The sequence below is a fragment of the Martes martes genome, assembly GCF_963455335.1.
Source record: "Martes martes genome assembly, chromosome: 4".
Lineage (NCBI taxonomy): Eukaryota > Metazoa > Chordata > Mammalia > Carnivora > Mustelidae > Martes > Martes martes.
This window is the reverse complement of record NC_137891.1, coordinates 40,819,513-40,834,301: the sequence shown is the minus strand read 5'-3', so window position 1 is coordinate 40,834,301 and position 14,789 is coordinate 40,819,513.

Genomic DNA, 14,789 nt, shown 5'->3' with positions numbered 1-14,789 from the left:
AGGCTCTTTGGGTTGGGAACCTGTATAGAGAGAAGAGGAGGGCTTGGTTGTATCCTCTGTTCTCTCCTTGTTCTTTTACTTCAGTACTTCCTCTACTGCCCTGGGTGGCAGTGGGAAGGAAGGAGAAGGGGCTGGAAGGTCTTATGTGACAGAACAGCTGTAATCTGGCTTTCGGGTACTTGGGTGGGTTGGATGCTGCAGCACTAATGCTGACTCTTAGGGAGAGGGAGGCTTTCAGGGAATTTTCAGGGATTCCAGTCATAGCATTTGATCACCTACAGCTCCCTTGCTATTGGCAGTGGCTGTGCAGCTGGACATTTGTGACTCTCCTCAGCTTTTGACTCCCTGTGGTGTCCCTCTGCTGGGATCACCTAGAGGATCTAGTTCAGTTAACCCAAGTCTTTTCCCCAACAGGAAACTCCTGAACATATTTGCCACATGAAACTCTAGAAAGGCTGGCTCTTCCCTTTGTTGTCCTTCCTTTTGTCACCAGGCAGGATGTTCCAGCTCGTCTCTCACCTTTAGCACTTGAGGGACAGGTCAGGTGTCAGTCCTGTAGTCTCCAGGGAACAAATGACAAACTCTAAGTTCTTTTGAAGAATTCCTTACTTGGCATAAGGGAGGGGTCCAGGGGAGGCACCGCTTCCTTGTCCATGATGAGGACTCTTGGAGTACCAACTCTCTTAAAAGAAAATCTCTAGCACCTCCTAGTTTTATCCTCTCCTAATGAATACATTGCTTTTTATATTGTCAGGAAGTGGGCGATGAGCTCCCTTTGGAAAAAAACCATTTCTTTGGTCAGCCCCTTGCAATTCTATGAGGATGGACTTGGTGTCTGTTTTCTGAGTGTTGGGGCATGGCCCACACTTGGAGATGGGAGTAGTCCCATCTGAACACCTTGCTTCACCAGGGTAAGTTTAAGTCTTCACAGAGATGAGGCTATAAAAAGAATTCCTTCAGGGCCCTTCTGTCCATGGATACCCAAAGGCCTCTGGACCCCAGGCCTCTAGGCCTCTTCTTGAACACACTCCAGACTCCTTAATACAAGTCTTTAAACTTTTCAGTCTCAATTAACCCCAAACCAAGTTGTTAGTCAAAGTCAATCTGATTCAAGGAAATCACACTAAAGCAAATGTAAAACCAGGGCATTTAAGCCTCCCAGAGTTGTTTGCATGTTGAAAGAGAAAGAAAATTCATGAGGGGAACAAAATCCAAGGAGAATTTCAGTATAGTTTTCTTGGCAGATGAAACTGACATTATGTCCTACTGTGGCCACACAGTCTGGGTTGGGGGCCAGGATGGGGCAGCTCTTAAGATTTGAGGCACTCTGCTCCCCTCACTAGAGAGGTTCTCTTCTACATTCTCACTGTAGTTTAAAGTTTTCTCATTTCTCTTGGCACCAATGTGACCCACAGGTATTCGCTGTAAGCTTGTAATCAGGATGATGTAGGTACCTAAATGATAACAATTTGTAGGGTATGTTGAGGGGAGGAAAAAACCCCCAACCCTACCACAGTTATTGTCTCAGCACCATTTAGAAAGTCACTACCATTCCCCTCTGTTCCCTCAACCTCTTCTTAAAAAGACCAGTAGGGGGCAGTGCAGGGTGAGATTCCCAGCACTTACTCCCACCTCCTTACCCATGAAAAGTTATTGGAATATGAAGTATCGAATGTAATACACCTATTTTAAGTGAGAATAGTATACTTTTAGCTGCTATATTTGCTGAGAGATGATAAATTTTAGATCTCAGTTGCTCTTGGGATGTGATTAAGTGAAGGAAGTTTTAGCTTGACCTGGGATACATTCTGACTAGGCATTAAAACGACATGAAGAACTGGGCCCTAATTATTTTCCTTGGGAGAATGGTTCCTGCACGACCACTGTGGGACCATGATGCATTTGGCTAAGGCACTGAAAGAAGGATCTGGCAGTCTTAGGTTAGAGGATGTGAGAGAGCCAGAGATGTGAAAGCTGAGTATCCTAAAAGCTCAGGAAGCAGCTATCTTCTCTGCCCCGCTTTATTGGATACTGTGAACTCGGGCAGTTGAACTTAAAGCCAGCAGCAAGTTTATCGTAAAATCAAATGGAGGGACAAATGGTTCTTTTCCTCAAGGAAGGGAGGTTGAGGTACCCATGGAGAGTAAAGAGAAAACAAATCACAGACTTTTAAGAGTCAGATACTAAAATAAAAATGGAAGGCAGATTTTGAAACTGGGACTTTTGAAAACAAAATCATTTTTCAACCTGGAAATGCGTTTGGGTGATTCAAATTCAAAGGTACAAAGAGGTTGATAAAGTCTCCCACCCTTTCCTACCAGGCCCCAATTACCCCTCCCCATGGCTTTCTAGAGATATTTCAGATAAACACACACACACACACACACACACACACGCAAATTATGTATTATCCTGATTTTGTGTTTTTAGTAGGACTATAACTTGGAGATAATTTTTTTCCTCATTTTAAGTACTAAAAATGTTTAATTTCTATAACAGTGCTTCCAACAACAACTGAAACGAAACTTACAGTGTAGCTATAGAACGTACAGCGTTGTTGAGGTTGCTGAAACAATGTTTAATAAAGTAAAAGGAATGAATAAGCATCTGTAGCTAGGATGTCCTGGATGCTTCATATACCCTGGTGACGAGGAGCATGTGTCAAGGCCTGTGTAGGTTCACAAGGTTCATGGTTTTAGAGCAAGGAAACATTATTTTTATTTATTTATTTATTTTGTAAGACTCAATTGGGAAATATCAAAATGCAATTTCAATTAAAGACACTTATGACAGTGTTCAAGTTCCTTGCCAGGATCTACACCTTGAACTACAGGTAAACTGAAATTTAGTTCAGCAGTACATATGTCTACATAGATCTACTTGCATACTCGCCTCTGGGTCCAGGGAGATATTAAATGTGCAATCAGCATTCCACATATACCGTTGCCATAGCATAGAAGAATATGTATTTGCCTTTCCAGGAATCTTTTGGCTTTTCTGTGTTTGGTTGCCAGCTTGGATAAGTTGGGAGTTACATTTCTTAGAATCTCCTTCCCTATCTAGTTCTGGGTTAAAATCATTCCCAAACAGGGTCTAATTTATCTACTAAAAAGTCAGAACTGGCTACAAAATTTTCAGGGGCCCTATATCAGTTTGCAAGGGCCTCCATAACAAAGTACCACAGACTGGATGGCTTAAACAACAAATTGTTTTTCCACAGTTCTAGAGACTGGAAGTCCAAGATTAAGGTATCAGCAGGGTTGGTTTCTATCAAGCCCTCTCTCCTTGGCTTGCAAATTTTTGCCTTCTTTCTCTGTCTCTCCCCTTCTGTCCTCACATGGTCAGTCTTCTGTGTGTGTATATCCCTAATAGCTCTCTGTATGGCTGATGCCCTCTTATAAAGCTACCAGTCATATTGGGTTAGTGATCACCTCAAGGACTTGATTTTAACTTAATTACCTGTTTAAAGACCTTTTCTCCAGATATAGGCCCAGTCTGAAGGTACTGGAGGTTAGGGCTTCACCATATAAACTGGGGAAGGCATAGTTCAGACCATAACCAATCCCTCGTTCAGACAGCAGGAAAAAAGCATTGTTAAATGTCCTGAAATATGTTTCCCTTCTGTTGTCTTTCTCTTGACTTGTTGTAATGTTTACTTTGCTCTTTAATATCTCATTTCCATGGATGTAGAGACACTGTCTGGCCTAGTGTAGTATCACCCAGACTCGCAGGGATTCTGTCCTGTGACTCAGTTTACACACACACGTGCCTGCCAACTGCTGGATCAACACATGGAAGCCTGGCTGAGGGCAGGAAAGTAAAACCATCCAGAGATACCTCCCAGGTCCTTGTGCCCAGGTCACTGCCGTGGGTGGAGGGCAGTGGAGGTCACTGGCCAGGGTGAGGATGGGAAAGCCAGTCAAAGCCCAGAGCAATAGTCATTACGTTTTGAAGGTCTTTTTATCCTCATTCTTTTTCTTACTACTATAAAAATATTCCAATGTCCATTTTTAGTTCTTTAACTATGATGAGGATTTGTTGGATTTCCTTCCAAAGCTGGAGTTTTGGGGAACATACCAAGGCTTTGCACAGTAGTCAGTTCAGTATCTGGCTGGTTTGAGGGGGCCTGTGTGGAGGCAGTATATTCACAAGCGGGGACAAGGACCCCAAAAGACCTTTATATACCCACCAACTTAAGGCTGTAAAAGTCTATGAAATCAGCTCTAACTCAAGACCATTTATCATTTTTATAAGACTTTGCTTATATGATCTTGCTCTATAGATCCCAAAGAACTTTCTACTTTAATCCTCTTTGTCTCCTCTGGCCTCCATTTATTCATCTATAAAATCAGAAAACTGGAGTATAAGATGTTCTCAAACCTTTTCTTAAGCCATAGTACCTTTTTTTTTTCCCCCCAATCAGATGAAATATAGGAGAAACTATAATAAGTACTCCAGGTAGAAGCAAGGGACAGTATGCCTTCATAGTTCCTTTACTTCTTGGTGGATGGTTTTCTGTGGAACTGCCGAAGTGCCTCTTAAAAGCTGGGGGGATCTTGGGAGGATTAGATGGGAAATAAAAGGACACCAGCTTGAAGGCTTTCTGTTCATGTCTATGATAACATTACAGTGATGTCAGCTTAACTTGATTCCTAGGGGCACAGGGTTCTTGAGTTTCTATAATTCACCAGCTTCTATATAAATCATGATGATTAGGTTGTCTGGAAGGGGAAAGGCCAGAGACTTGGAATGTGAGAAGTGTGTCTGGGTGGTGATGGTGGGCAGGTGGGTGGGAAGAAAATAAAGAAAAGGTAAGAACCCGGGGAAAAAGAGACCTTCATGTGAACTTTAGATTCTTTGAGGCATCGAGCCACAAGTACAGTTGTCCCCACCTGTCTGTGGTTTCTCATCCCGCAGTCTTGGTTCCTTTGTGGTCATTTGCAGTCTGGAAGCTGTTACTCTGTCTTTCTGCGTCGTCTGAAGGTCGGAAAGTAGCCTAACTCTGCGTCATAGGGCCTACATCATCCCCCTCCCTTGTCTCCTCACATAGGCATTTTATCTCCCACCACAATGAGGGTGAGTACGGTAAAAGAAGATATGTTGAGAGTGACCACATTCACATAACTTTTATTACAATATATCATAATTGTTCTATTAATCTCTTATTCTGCCTAATGTACAAATTAAACTTTATCATATGTATGTATATAGAGGAAAAAACATATATGGGGTTTGGTACGAACTGGGGTTTCAGGCATCCATTGCGGGAGGTGTCTTGGAATGTATCCCTTGTGGGTAAGGGAGGTCTCCTGTATCTTTTGTGAGCTGATTCCTGCATGTGGGAGACTGAGATGGAATTTTACACAGGTTGCAGAGAGATTACGAGATGCTTACAGTTCAGTTGGGTTTTTTAGAAGATAACATTTAGATGTTATTTTTCAGCAACATAAATAACTTCATCTCTGGATTTTTAGTTGGAAAGAATCTAAACATGGCGTGGTTATACAGCCTTGTGGAAGCCTATTTCCATCTTATTCCATCTTGAGGAATCATGGTGGGAGTGTGTCTTTGTTCTGTAGGAAGACAGCTATCAGTACTTGTCTGGGGGTTTGGCACCATTCAGCCTCTTATGGATATCCTCAGAGGGGGCGTTACCTGGGGAAATTTGGCTGAGGCTGGCAGAATTCAGTGGAGATTTAACCTTAAAATAATACAGAGTGAACACTTGTGGCCCTGGAGCTTTGGATGATAATGGAGGAATCAATTAGAAAAGTGATTTGACTTGTGAGTCCTGAGTGTCCCTGAGTAGCTTCATTTTTTCCTCCTCCATCGCGAGTTATCCCCCGCATCCATGTTAAGAAAGACTCCCAGCACTGATAAGCTATATTTCTTTTAAGAAATTATGAAATGTAAAAAAAGAAATTATGAAATGTGAGTATAGTATAGAACGATAAATATCAGGGTTCTGATATTTAAAAATATTTATTTATTTATTTATTTCTGTGGGCTCTTAATTGCTAATATTATGCTACATTGCTGCAGCCTTCCCTTTCCTATAAGGTTTGCTGTCTGAGTTTTCTATCTGAATTTAATGTAAGTCAGGAAGAGGGAATGGGAAGTGTAAGGTAGGGGTGTGTGTGTGTGTGTGTGTGTGTGTGTGTGTGTGTGATAGCAGTGAAAAGAAGTGATGGCTTCAAACTTTATTCAGTTTCCTGAGTATATCCGGATAATGACAAAGCTTGATGGTCCAAATAGTGTCTGTCTTGACCTTTTAGTACCATGTGGGATTATGAGCAATGCTGGGAATTTTTTTTTTTCTTGCAACTATCTTGGAAATTTTACGGACCTTCAAAGTAGGATTCAAAAATCTATTTTCTGTACAGTCTGTCATCTATAAGCCATCCTTTTCAAGAAATACTTTACTATGGCACAGGGAATCTATGAAGTCTCTTGACTGAAATGAGTTTGCATAGACAAATGACAGCAGGAGAATGCAGAAAATGGTGAACCTTCCCTGAGAGGTCATCAGTTCACCAATTAGCTTCTGAACTTGGGCATAGAGAACTGACAAGGCTGAGGGTAAGGGCCTGATCTCCTGAGAAATTATTAGTTTGCCAACCCTAGAATGAGCTTGCTGATACTGGTTACAGAAGCGTAGGGTCAATGAAAATCTTATCACTACTAGTGAAAATCTGGTTGAAAATTGTTTTTAATATCTGGTCCTTGTTATCACTGTACAACGAGAAATCCTATTGAAAAGCCTGCTAGTCAGGTGGCATATTATCTCATTTTGAGAAGTGTCTTAGAATGGTTCTAGTAATTGTGAACAAGCAAATCAAGTGTTTTTTGAACTGATCCCTGTTGAATTATACATCATGACCATTGGCATGTAGGATTGCTATCCAGTTGTGGCTAATAAAGGATAATTCACACATGAGATCCCTACGAACAAAACAAAGAGAATAAGTTCCTTTCTTCCCCCTAGGATAGTAAAACAACAACAAAAACAACAAAAACCAAAAAACTTTATTTTTAAAAGGAACTCTTTGAAGAGTTTGAAGCACCTAAAAGGGTAGGGACATTATATATCATTTTAATCTTCCCTCTTCCTATGCCCTCTGGTGTGGTTTTGGGTAGAGTGCACATCTTTTAAGTTGATGGACAGAACAGTGTTCTAGCTTTTAGTATGTGAAACAATTCCTCAAAGATCTGGAGAGAGGCTGTGATGATGGAAGGTAGTTTTATGAAGGGGAGGTGGAATTTGGAAGGGACGTAGAAAAACTGGAGAATGTCTGTAGGAAGAAGAGGCAAAATCTTTCTAGAAATGCTGGAAAAAAGATCCTGAACCGATTTGATCTCACTGGGCTGTGTCTTCATCACCTAGCTGTGTGTGGGAACGTTGCTTAAACTCTTCAGTATTTCTCATCTATAAAACTGAAAGAAGACTATATTTACAATGTAAAGTTGTTTCAGGAATTAAATGAACTAACATATTAGAACTTGGAGCAATGGTTGGCAATAGTAATTTCTCAACAAGTGATAACTATTATCACACTCTTAAAAGATCTTGGGGAAAGGATAGATTAGCTTCTTTCCTCTCCCAAAACATAAAATGTTTGACTATCATTCTTTAAAAATAACCTCTTAATTATGGAAGGAGATTTTTGTGAACTTTCTAGCATCGTAATTCACAAGTGTGGAGTCTGTCATGCTCCTCTTAATTCAGCTTCTTTGGTCTCTCTGAAACTCGCTGGAATATGGGTGTTTGGTGCTCTCCAGAGAAGACCATGAAGCAGTGCAGCTTAGAGGAAGGAGCCCTGAATGCAGAGCAGACACCTGTTTCCACTCCCACCTCTGCTGTTTATTAGCCCTGGGAGCCATGGGAGTCACTTAGCTTCTTATATGTCAGTGGTACCCAGTGAAGTGGATGTGAGAGAAGTTCTGTAGGGTTTTAAGAAAAACAAAACAAAACAAAACGAAACCCATAAGGGATTATAAAAAGATTGGCAATGTAACAAGTGTTACTTCTTATACATGTGAAAGAGTATCTTTTTTCCAGTAAAATGTATTTACCTTGAGAGGCATAGGATACCCATATTACTCAAAATAATTTGGTACTCCTTTCAGAATTTAGATTCATGGGTGAAAACTTGTCTTGTAAATTTATATCGCTTTTAAGCTTTTAAATTAAAAACTTTTTTAACTTAAAATTTCAAATTCACAAATCCCCAAATATCAACACCTTTTATAACTATAATCATCAAAAGAAATTAATATTAATATAATATTATGTTAATTACATACTCTATTCAAATTTCACAGACCGTCCTATTGATGTCCTTTTTCTGTTCCAGAATCTAGTTAAAGACCATTACATTTAGTTGTATTTCCTTTGTTTTCTTAACCTGGAACATTTCCTTTGTCTTCATCTTCTTTGATCTTGACAATTTTGAAGAAGATTGTCCAGTTACATTGTTGATTCTCCCTCAGTTTAGTTGCTCTGATGTTTCATCAGAAAGTTGTACATTTTTGGTAAGGATACCATAGACATGATGTAGTGGCTTTCTCGGTACATACTATATTAGGAGGTACATGATATTAATTTGTCTCATTGCTGATTACCGGAGATATTAACTCTGCTTATTTGGTTAAGGTAGTGTACGCTAGGCTTCTCCACTCAAGTTGCTACTTTTCCCTTTGTAATAAGTCTCTTGGGGGAGATACTTGGAGACTATGTTGATGTCTTCTTTCTCATCATATTCTAATTTTTGCTTTAGATTAGAGTTCTCCACAGAAACAATAGGGCGTGCATGTATTTATAGATATTATGAGGAGTGGACTGACATCTTGAAAGTTGAGATGTTCCATGATCTACCATCTTTAAGTTGAAGATCCAGGAAAGTGGGTGGTATAATTCTAGTGAAGTCCAAAGGCTTGAGAAGCAGAGGAGCTAATGATGTGAATTTCAGTCCAAGAGCAGGAGAAGATCAATGTCTCAGCTCAAGTAGGTAGGCAGGCAGGAAGATAAAGGGGGAAAATCTCTGCTTTTCTTTTGCTTTTCTATTCAGGGCCTCAGGGGATTGGATGATGCCTACTCATATGGGGAGGGCAGTCTGTTTCACTGAGTCCACTGATTAAAATGCTACTCACCTCTGGAAACCTATAGATAAAGCCAGAAATAATGTTTAATTTGGGGACCTTATGGTATGGTCAAGTCGACATATAAATTTAATCTTCACAAGCATCTATCTAGAATTCTTGCTTGAAACAATTGTTACTCATGCATTTGCCAAATGGTCACATTTGTTTTTTAAAACTCCAAACCCAGGTTGTCCGGTTGGGTGGTTCAGTCTAACATACTTGATTCAGGATGACTGTGGGTTGTTCCTCACATTCAAATCCAGTGTCAGAGTTTTTCTTTCCATCCCTTCATCCGTCCCTCCCTCTGTCCCTCCCTCCGTCCCTCCCTCCCTGTCCTGTCCTATTTCATACTGCCAGTAGGGGGTCTTATTAGACAGGGGAAAGCACACGTTCTTTGGAAGCAAACGACTGTGGATTTCAGTCCTCTACCCACCGCATACTAGTTGGGTGACCCATTCAAGTAATCTTTCTGCATTTCAAGTGCCTTATAAATAGAGGATTCTACTTCGTGGATGTTTTTTGAGGATATAAGCTACCATGTATAAAATGTTCTCTAAGCATGATGTGAATCTCTTCAATGAATGTTGGCTTGCTCTCTCTCTCTTTTTCTCTTTCCAATGAAAACACTCATATAGCCACAGTAAATATGAAAGCTGAATTTGGATGTCATTGGTCTGGATTGGAGTCAGCTTTAAAAACTCTTCAGTTGATTCTAATGTGCACCCATGGTTGAGAACCACTGATTTAGGTGCTCACTTAAGGTCTTCGTGATTTAAAACTCTAAGGTAAAAGAAAATCGAGTATCTTGTTTTAGCATGGTATTAAGGTATGGACAACAAAAATACTGCCTATAGGGGGAAATTTTGTGAAGGAAATTTGAGGTATTGATCCATTCATCCGTTGAAGTAATTATTGGTGTTTTTGAACCCTGTGTTCAGGTGTCGTGTTAAGCACTGGTCCTGTAAAGATAAAATTGGCACAATGAGGCCACCACAACACACGGTACACTGTGATGCAAACTGGAGGCAGGTACAGTGGTCCAGTAGCCAGGAATACTATGCTTGGTGTTTGCCATGCAAAGGCAATTGCATTTTATTTTATCAGTATTTGATGACATAGAAAGAATATTGTGTGGGTGGGAATCATGATTAATATTACTATTATTCATGTAATAGTAGTATTACATTAATATTAATGTGATTAATTATAATTAATCACATTAATATTAATGTAATTAATAACAGTAATATTAATATTACTCTGCTGTGTTTGGAGTGGGTGAGTTAGGTAGGGTGAGCAGTAGAGAAGAAGGAAGAGACTGAGGGCTCAATGCTGGGTTATGGCAGTGGGATGAAAAGGAGGGACTGTTTTCCAAAGTGGATGCACCAACGTGCATTCCCACCAATAGTGATAGAGGGTTCCCCTTTCTCCACAACCTTGCTTGTTTTTCCTCTCTTATTATCTTTGGCCGTTCTAGCTGGTGTAAGGTGATATCTCATTGTGGTTTTGATTTTTATTTCTCTGATGGCTAGTGATGTTGAACATTTTGTCATGTGTCAGCCATTTGTATGTCTTCTTTGGAGAAGTGTCTCTTCATGTCTTCTGCCAATGTTTTGACTGAATTATTTGTTTTTTTGGGTGTTGAGTTTGTGAAGTTCTTTCTAGATCTTGGATATCAGCACTTTATTCAAAATGTCATTTGCAAGTACCTTCCATTTTGTGGATTTCCTCTTAGTTTTATTGATTGTTTCCTTTGGTGAGCAAAAAGAAAAGGCAATAATGAACTTTTGGGACTTAAGATAAAAAGCTTTTGAACAGCAAAGGAAACAGTCACTCATAACTTTCTAAGTGAGTTGTTATGCCTATCTCAACCACTTTTGTTCTCTTCCAGTTATTTCTATCTGCTCAGGCTCTCTTTTCTCTTTGTCTTCTTGAGTTTCTTTCTGCTATCTCTTTGTATCTCTGCCCAGCTATAGACCTGTTTATATTGCCCTGTGTCTATGTCTTTTTCCATTTCCATCTCTCAGTGGGGGGGGGGGGTAAGGGGGGAGCCCTGTGGATAAAACTTCATGTAAAAACAGTGATACATTGTTCAAGAAACATTGTAATTGTGTGATCAGAGGTATTTGATGTGCCGGGACCATGGCGCTAATGAGTGAGTGATTGTATATAGTAGTCAGTAACATTTCTTTTTAGCATCAACATTTTGGTCAAGGACCTCCAAGTACGATGTGGTCCTCACTCAAAAAGTTATAGGCAATGTATAGACCTATAGAGAAGGCTGACTCTGAGGAGTCACTATCTCTGAATCTATAGCCATAGAAATCCTGCTCAGACATGTGATGTGCATACTAGAATGGTGAGCCCATCAGGAATTTGTGAAGTTATTTAGTGTAGTGGACATTAAAAATTCTTAGACTACTCAGCATCCATTATCCCTTCATAGAAACATCCTGATTTCCTTATGAATTCAGATCTGGCCCCACTGTGAAGTCTTGGGATGATACACATGTCAGCAAGTCATTATAGAGGTGAGGAGGACAAGATACTTTCTCTTCCTCTCAGTATAACCAGGAGCTACACATGACTCAGGCTTAGATAATTGGATGCATCCTCCTGGGACTTAGAAACAGTTGGAATTCCTTATCCTAGCAGTGGCATCCTGACCAGTGCTCCATTCCTGATTTCTCATTCTCTGGAGCTCACTTGGATCCTGCCAGTTTCTGGGCTGGTTCTCCATCTTGTAGTCAATTCTGCGAGCCTGTTGTTTCCTTTGGCTGCAATTTGTCTGCTTGGACTGCCATAACAAAATGCTATAAACTGCATGGCTTTAATTTATTTTCTCGCAGTTCTAGAGGCTGGGAAATCCAAATCAAGGTTCTGTTAGGCTTTGGTTTTCGGTAAGAACTTTCTTCCTGTCTTGTAGATGGTTCCTTTGGCTTCCCATGGTCTTTTCCTCTGCATTTGCACATGGGAGAGGGCAAGCTTGCTCTCTGGTGTCTCTTCTTGTAAAGACACTAATCTTTTTTTTTTTTTTTTTTTTAAAGACACTAATCTTATTGAACCAGGGCTCTACCCATATAACCTCATTTAACCCTAATTACTTCCTTTACTGGGGATTAGGATGGCAACATATGAATTTTGGAGGGCCAGAAACATTTAGTCTGTAACACCAGCTAAAGTCAGTTTGTCTGGCTTTTAGATTAGTAACTTTAGCAGATACCCCTAAACATAAATTTGCTAGCCTTATTTTTCCTTATGAAAATAGCCTTTTTTTTTCCATCTTTATCTGCAAGTCTGGCTTTATTAAGTTGGTTGAACTAGTGGTCTATATGACAAATAGTGAGGGCCTTTTGAACAAAATTAATTCCTCACCCCTCCACCTCTTTTCTTGTGTCTCTGGCTTCCCTGCCATTTTTTGAGCAAGGCTGTCAGTCAAGCAGGTGACTGGAGACTCTCTGATGTCATTCTGCACACTGATGTCAGATGCCAACCTTGGGGCTGGCTGGGTGGAAAAATGACCAGCTTGGCTCTTACAGTTACGGCTCCATGTTGCAAGAAGTTGGCAATTCTCTTCTTGCTTTTTTCTTTTTATTGCTTGTTCCACAGTCTGGGAAGCATACACAGCTGCCTGGCAGTTCTGCTCCTCGAGCTGTGGCACTCACCATCAAAGGCTCTTACTCGGCTTGCTGCTCCAGACAGAAGGACAATGACAAGTAATACTAAACCAGGCCCTTCTTCCAAGGGTCTCTGAGCTAGAAATCTTGTATGGAACTTATCAGAGGTAAATCTGCCTGAAGCTGTCCCCAGCATAAGGCTTCTCTCAAACAAGTAGCACATAGTGCCACATGCTACATTTATGTGCAGAATTACCAGAAAGGTGTATGTAAATATGGCCCTGAAAAACTTTTAGTTTATGCTCATTTCATTTATTTTTTAATTCTGCTCCAGTTTCCCCCTTCACACCTGGAAATCACTCAGTATGAAGTAAACCACAGCGGTTTCCAGGACTCTGTATGTGTGTGTGTATGTGTGTATTTTCAACTGCAGATGTCCAGGAAACAGTAAACTCTTGTTTTGGAGCTTTTTAAAATTGAGATTTTGATTCCAAGCAATTCAAAATTGTTCCTGTTTATGCTTCTTATTGGTGATAGTTTAACTAGCTGGATTTTGTTTTCTCTGGATTATGGTTTTTTTATGGTTTTCCTTCAGGAGTTTACCAGTCCCTGGAGCTCACTAGTAGCAGAGGAAAAAAGTGTCTAGAGAAATTGAATTTCTTTCATGTTCAGAGAAAAGGTGGCCACTTGCCATTATAGGATAAACTCAGGGTTTTTTCCCCAGGGATTCATGGATTAGTAAAATCTAAGCATTATTAATACCTCTTTTTTTTTTTTTTTGCAAGGCTAGAGCATATATTTTGGAAAGTGTCCATTAAATTAAGATAATAACTTATTTCTGGCATTTGTTATGGGATAATTATCCTAATAGTTCTTTACTCTTGTAATTTAGCAAAAGGGATGCTTCACTCTTGTGTTATTTGGGAAAGCATGACTAAATATCACCCAAGTGTAGATCATTTATTAAAATGTCTAAATCCTGGGTGTCTGGGTGGCTCAGTGGGTTAAGCCTCTGCCTTCGGCTCAGGTCATGATCTCAGAGTCCTGGGATCAAGCCCTGCATCGGGTTCTCTGCTCAGCAGGGAGCCTGCTCCCCCTCTCTCTGCCTGCCTCTGCCTACTTGTGATCTCTCTCTCTCTCTCTCTTTCTGTCAAATAAATAAATAAAATCTTTTAAAAAATGTCTAAATCCTTCTTTTACAGTTAGTGCAACAGGTAGTTGTTATTATCTAGCAGCATTTTCACCAGTTTTCCCCAGATGCATCAATTAAAATCACACAAGCAGTTACTGAGAACTCACTGTGTGTACATTCTGGGGTTCTGGGATAAAGGTTGAAGAGTTGGTATAATGAAGAAGACTTTGCTAGGGCATATATCTTACAGAAGAGCTCAGGTTTTATGTGGATTATGTGGAATAGATGGTGGAAAGTGGTAATTCCAGGCTGGAAGGAAGACAGCTGAGAAGAGATGTACATGGAAAAGCCAGTTGGTAAGAAAACGAAATATTGTTGGACAGTCACTCTGTTAAATGTTGAATGACACACAGTTAAAACATTTAACCTTTATTAATTTACAAAGTGAGTTTTTTTGTTTTTTGCTTTTATTTTAAAATGAAGTCACTTCAAGAGCATGTGTTGGTATTGATAATGAAATTCCAGTCCACTTGACTCTGAAGAATGAAAATGATCAAGACTTGCTTGGGAGAGCTTTCCCTGGCTGGAAGAGAAGCCCTTTGTAGGGTAGAGTGAGAGACAAAGTTGGATATGTTGGTAGTGGGGGAGTGAGAGCACATTTATATATCCTAGGAAAGCTAATCTGAAGCTCCATTAGATCCTTGAGCTGGGGCAATGACATGACTGGAATGAGGGTAGTGGGGTACTGGCTGGGGATCTTGTGCCTCTTCACGGGTAACCAAGAACAGTTTGCATGAAGCCATAATACTCCTGACTTTCATTCTTGCTAGAAAAGTCTCCAAAGGCAAGGGAAAAAGGCAAAAATGAACTATTAGGACCTCATCAAGATAAAACGCTTT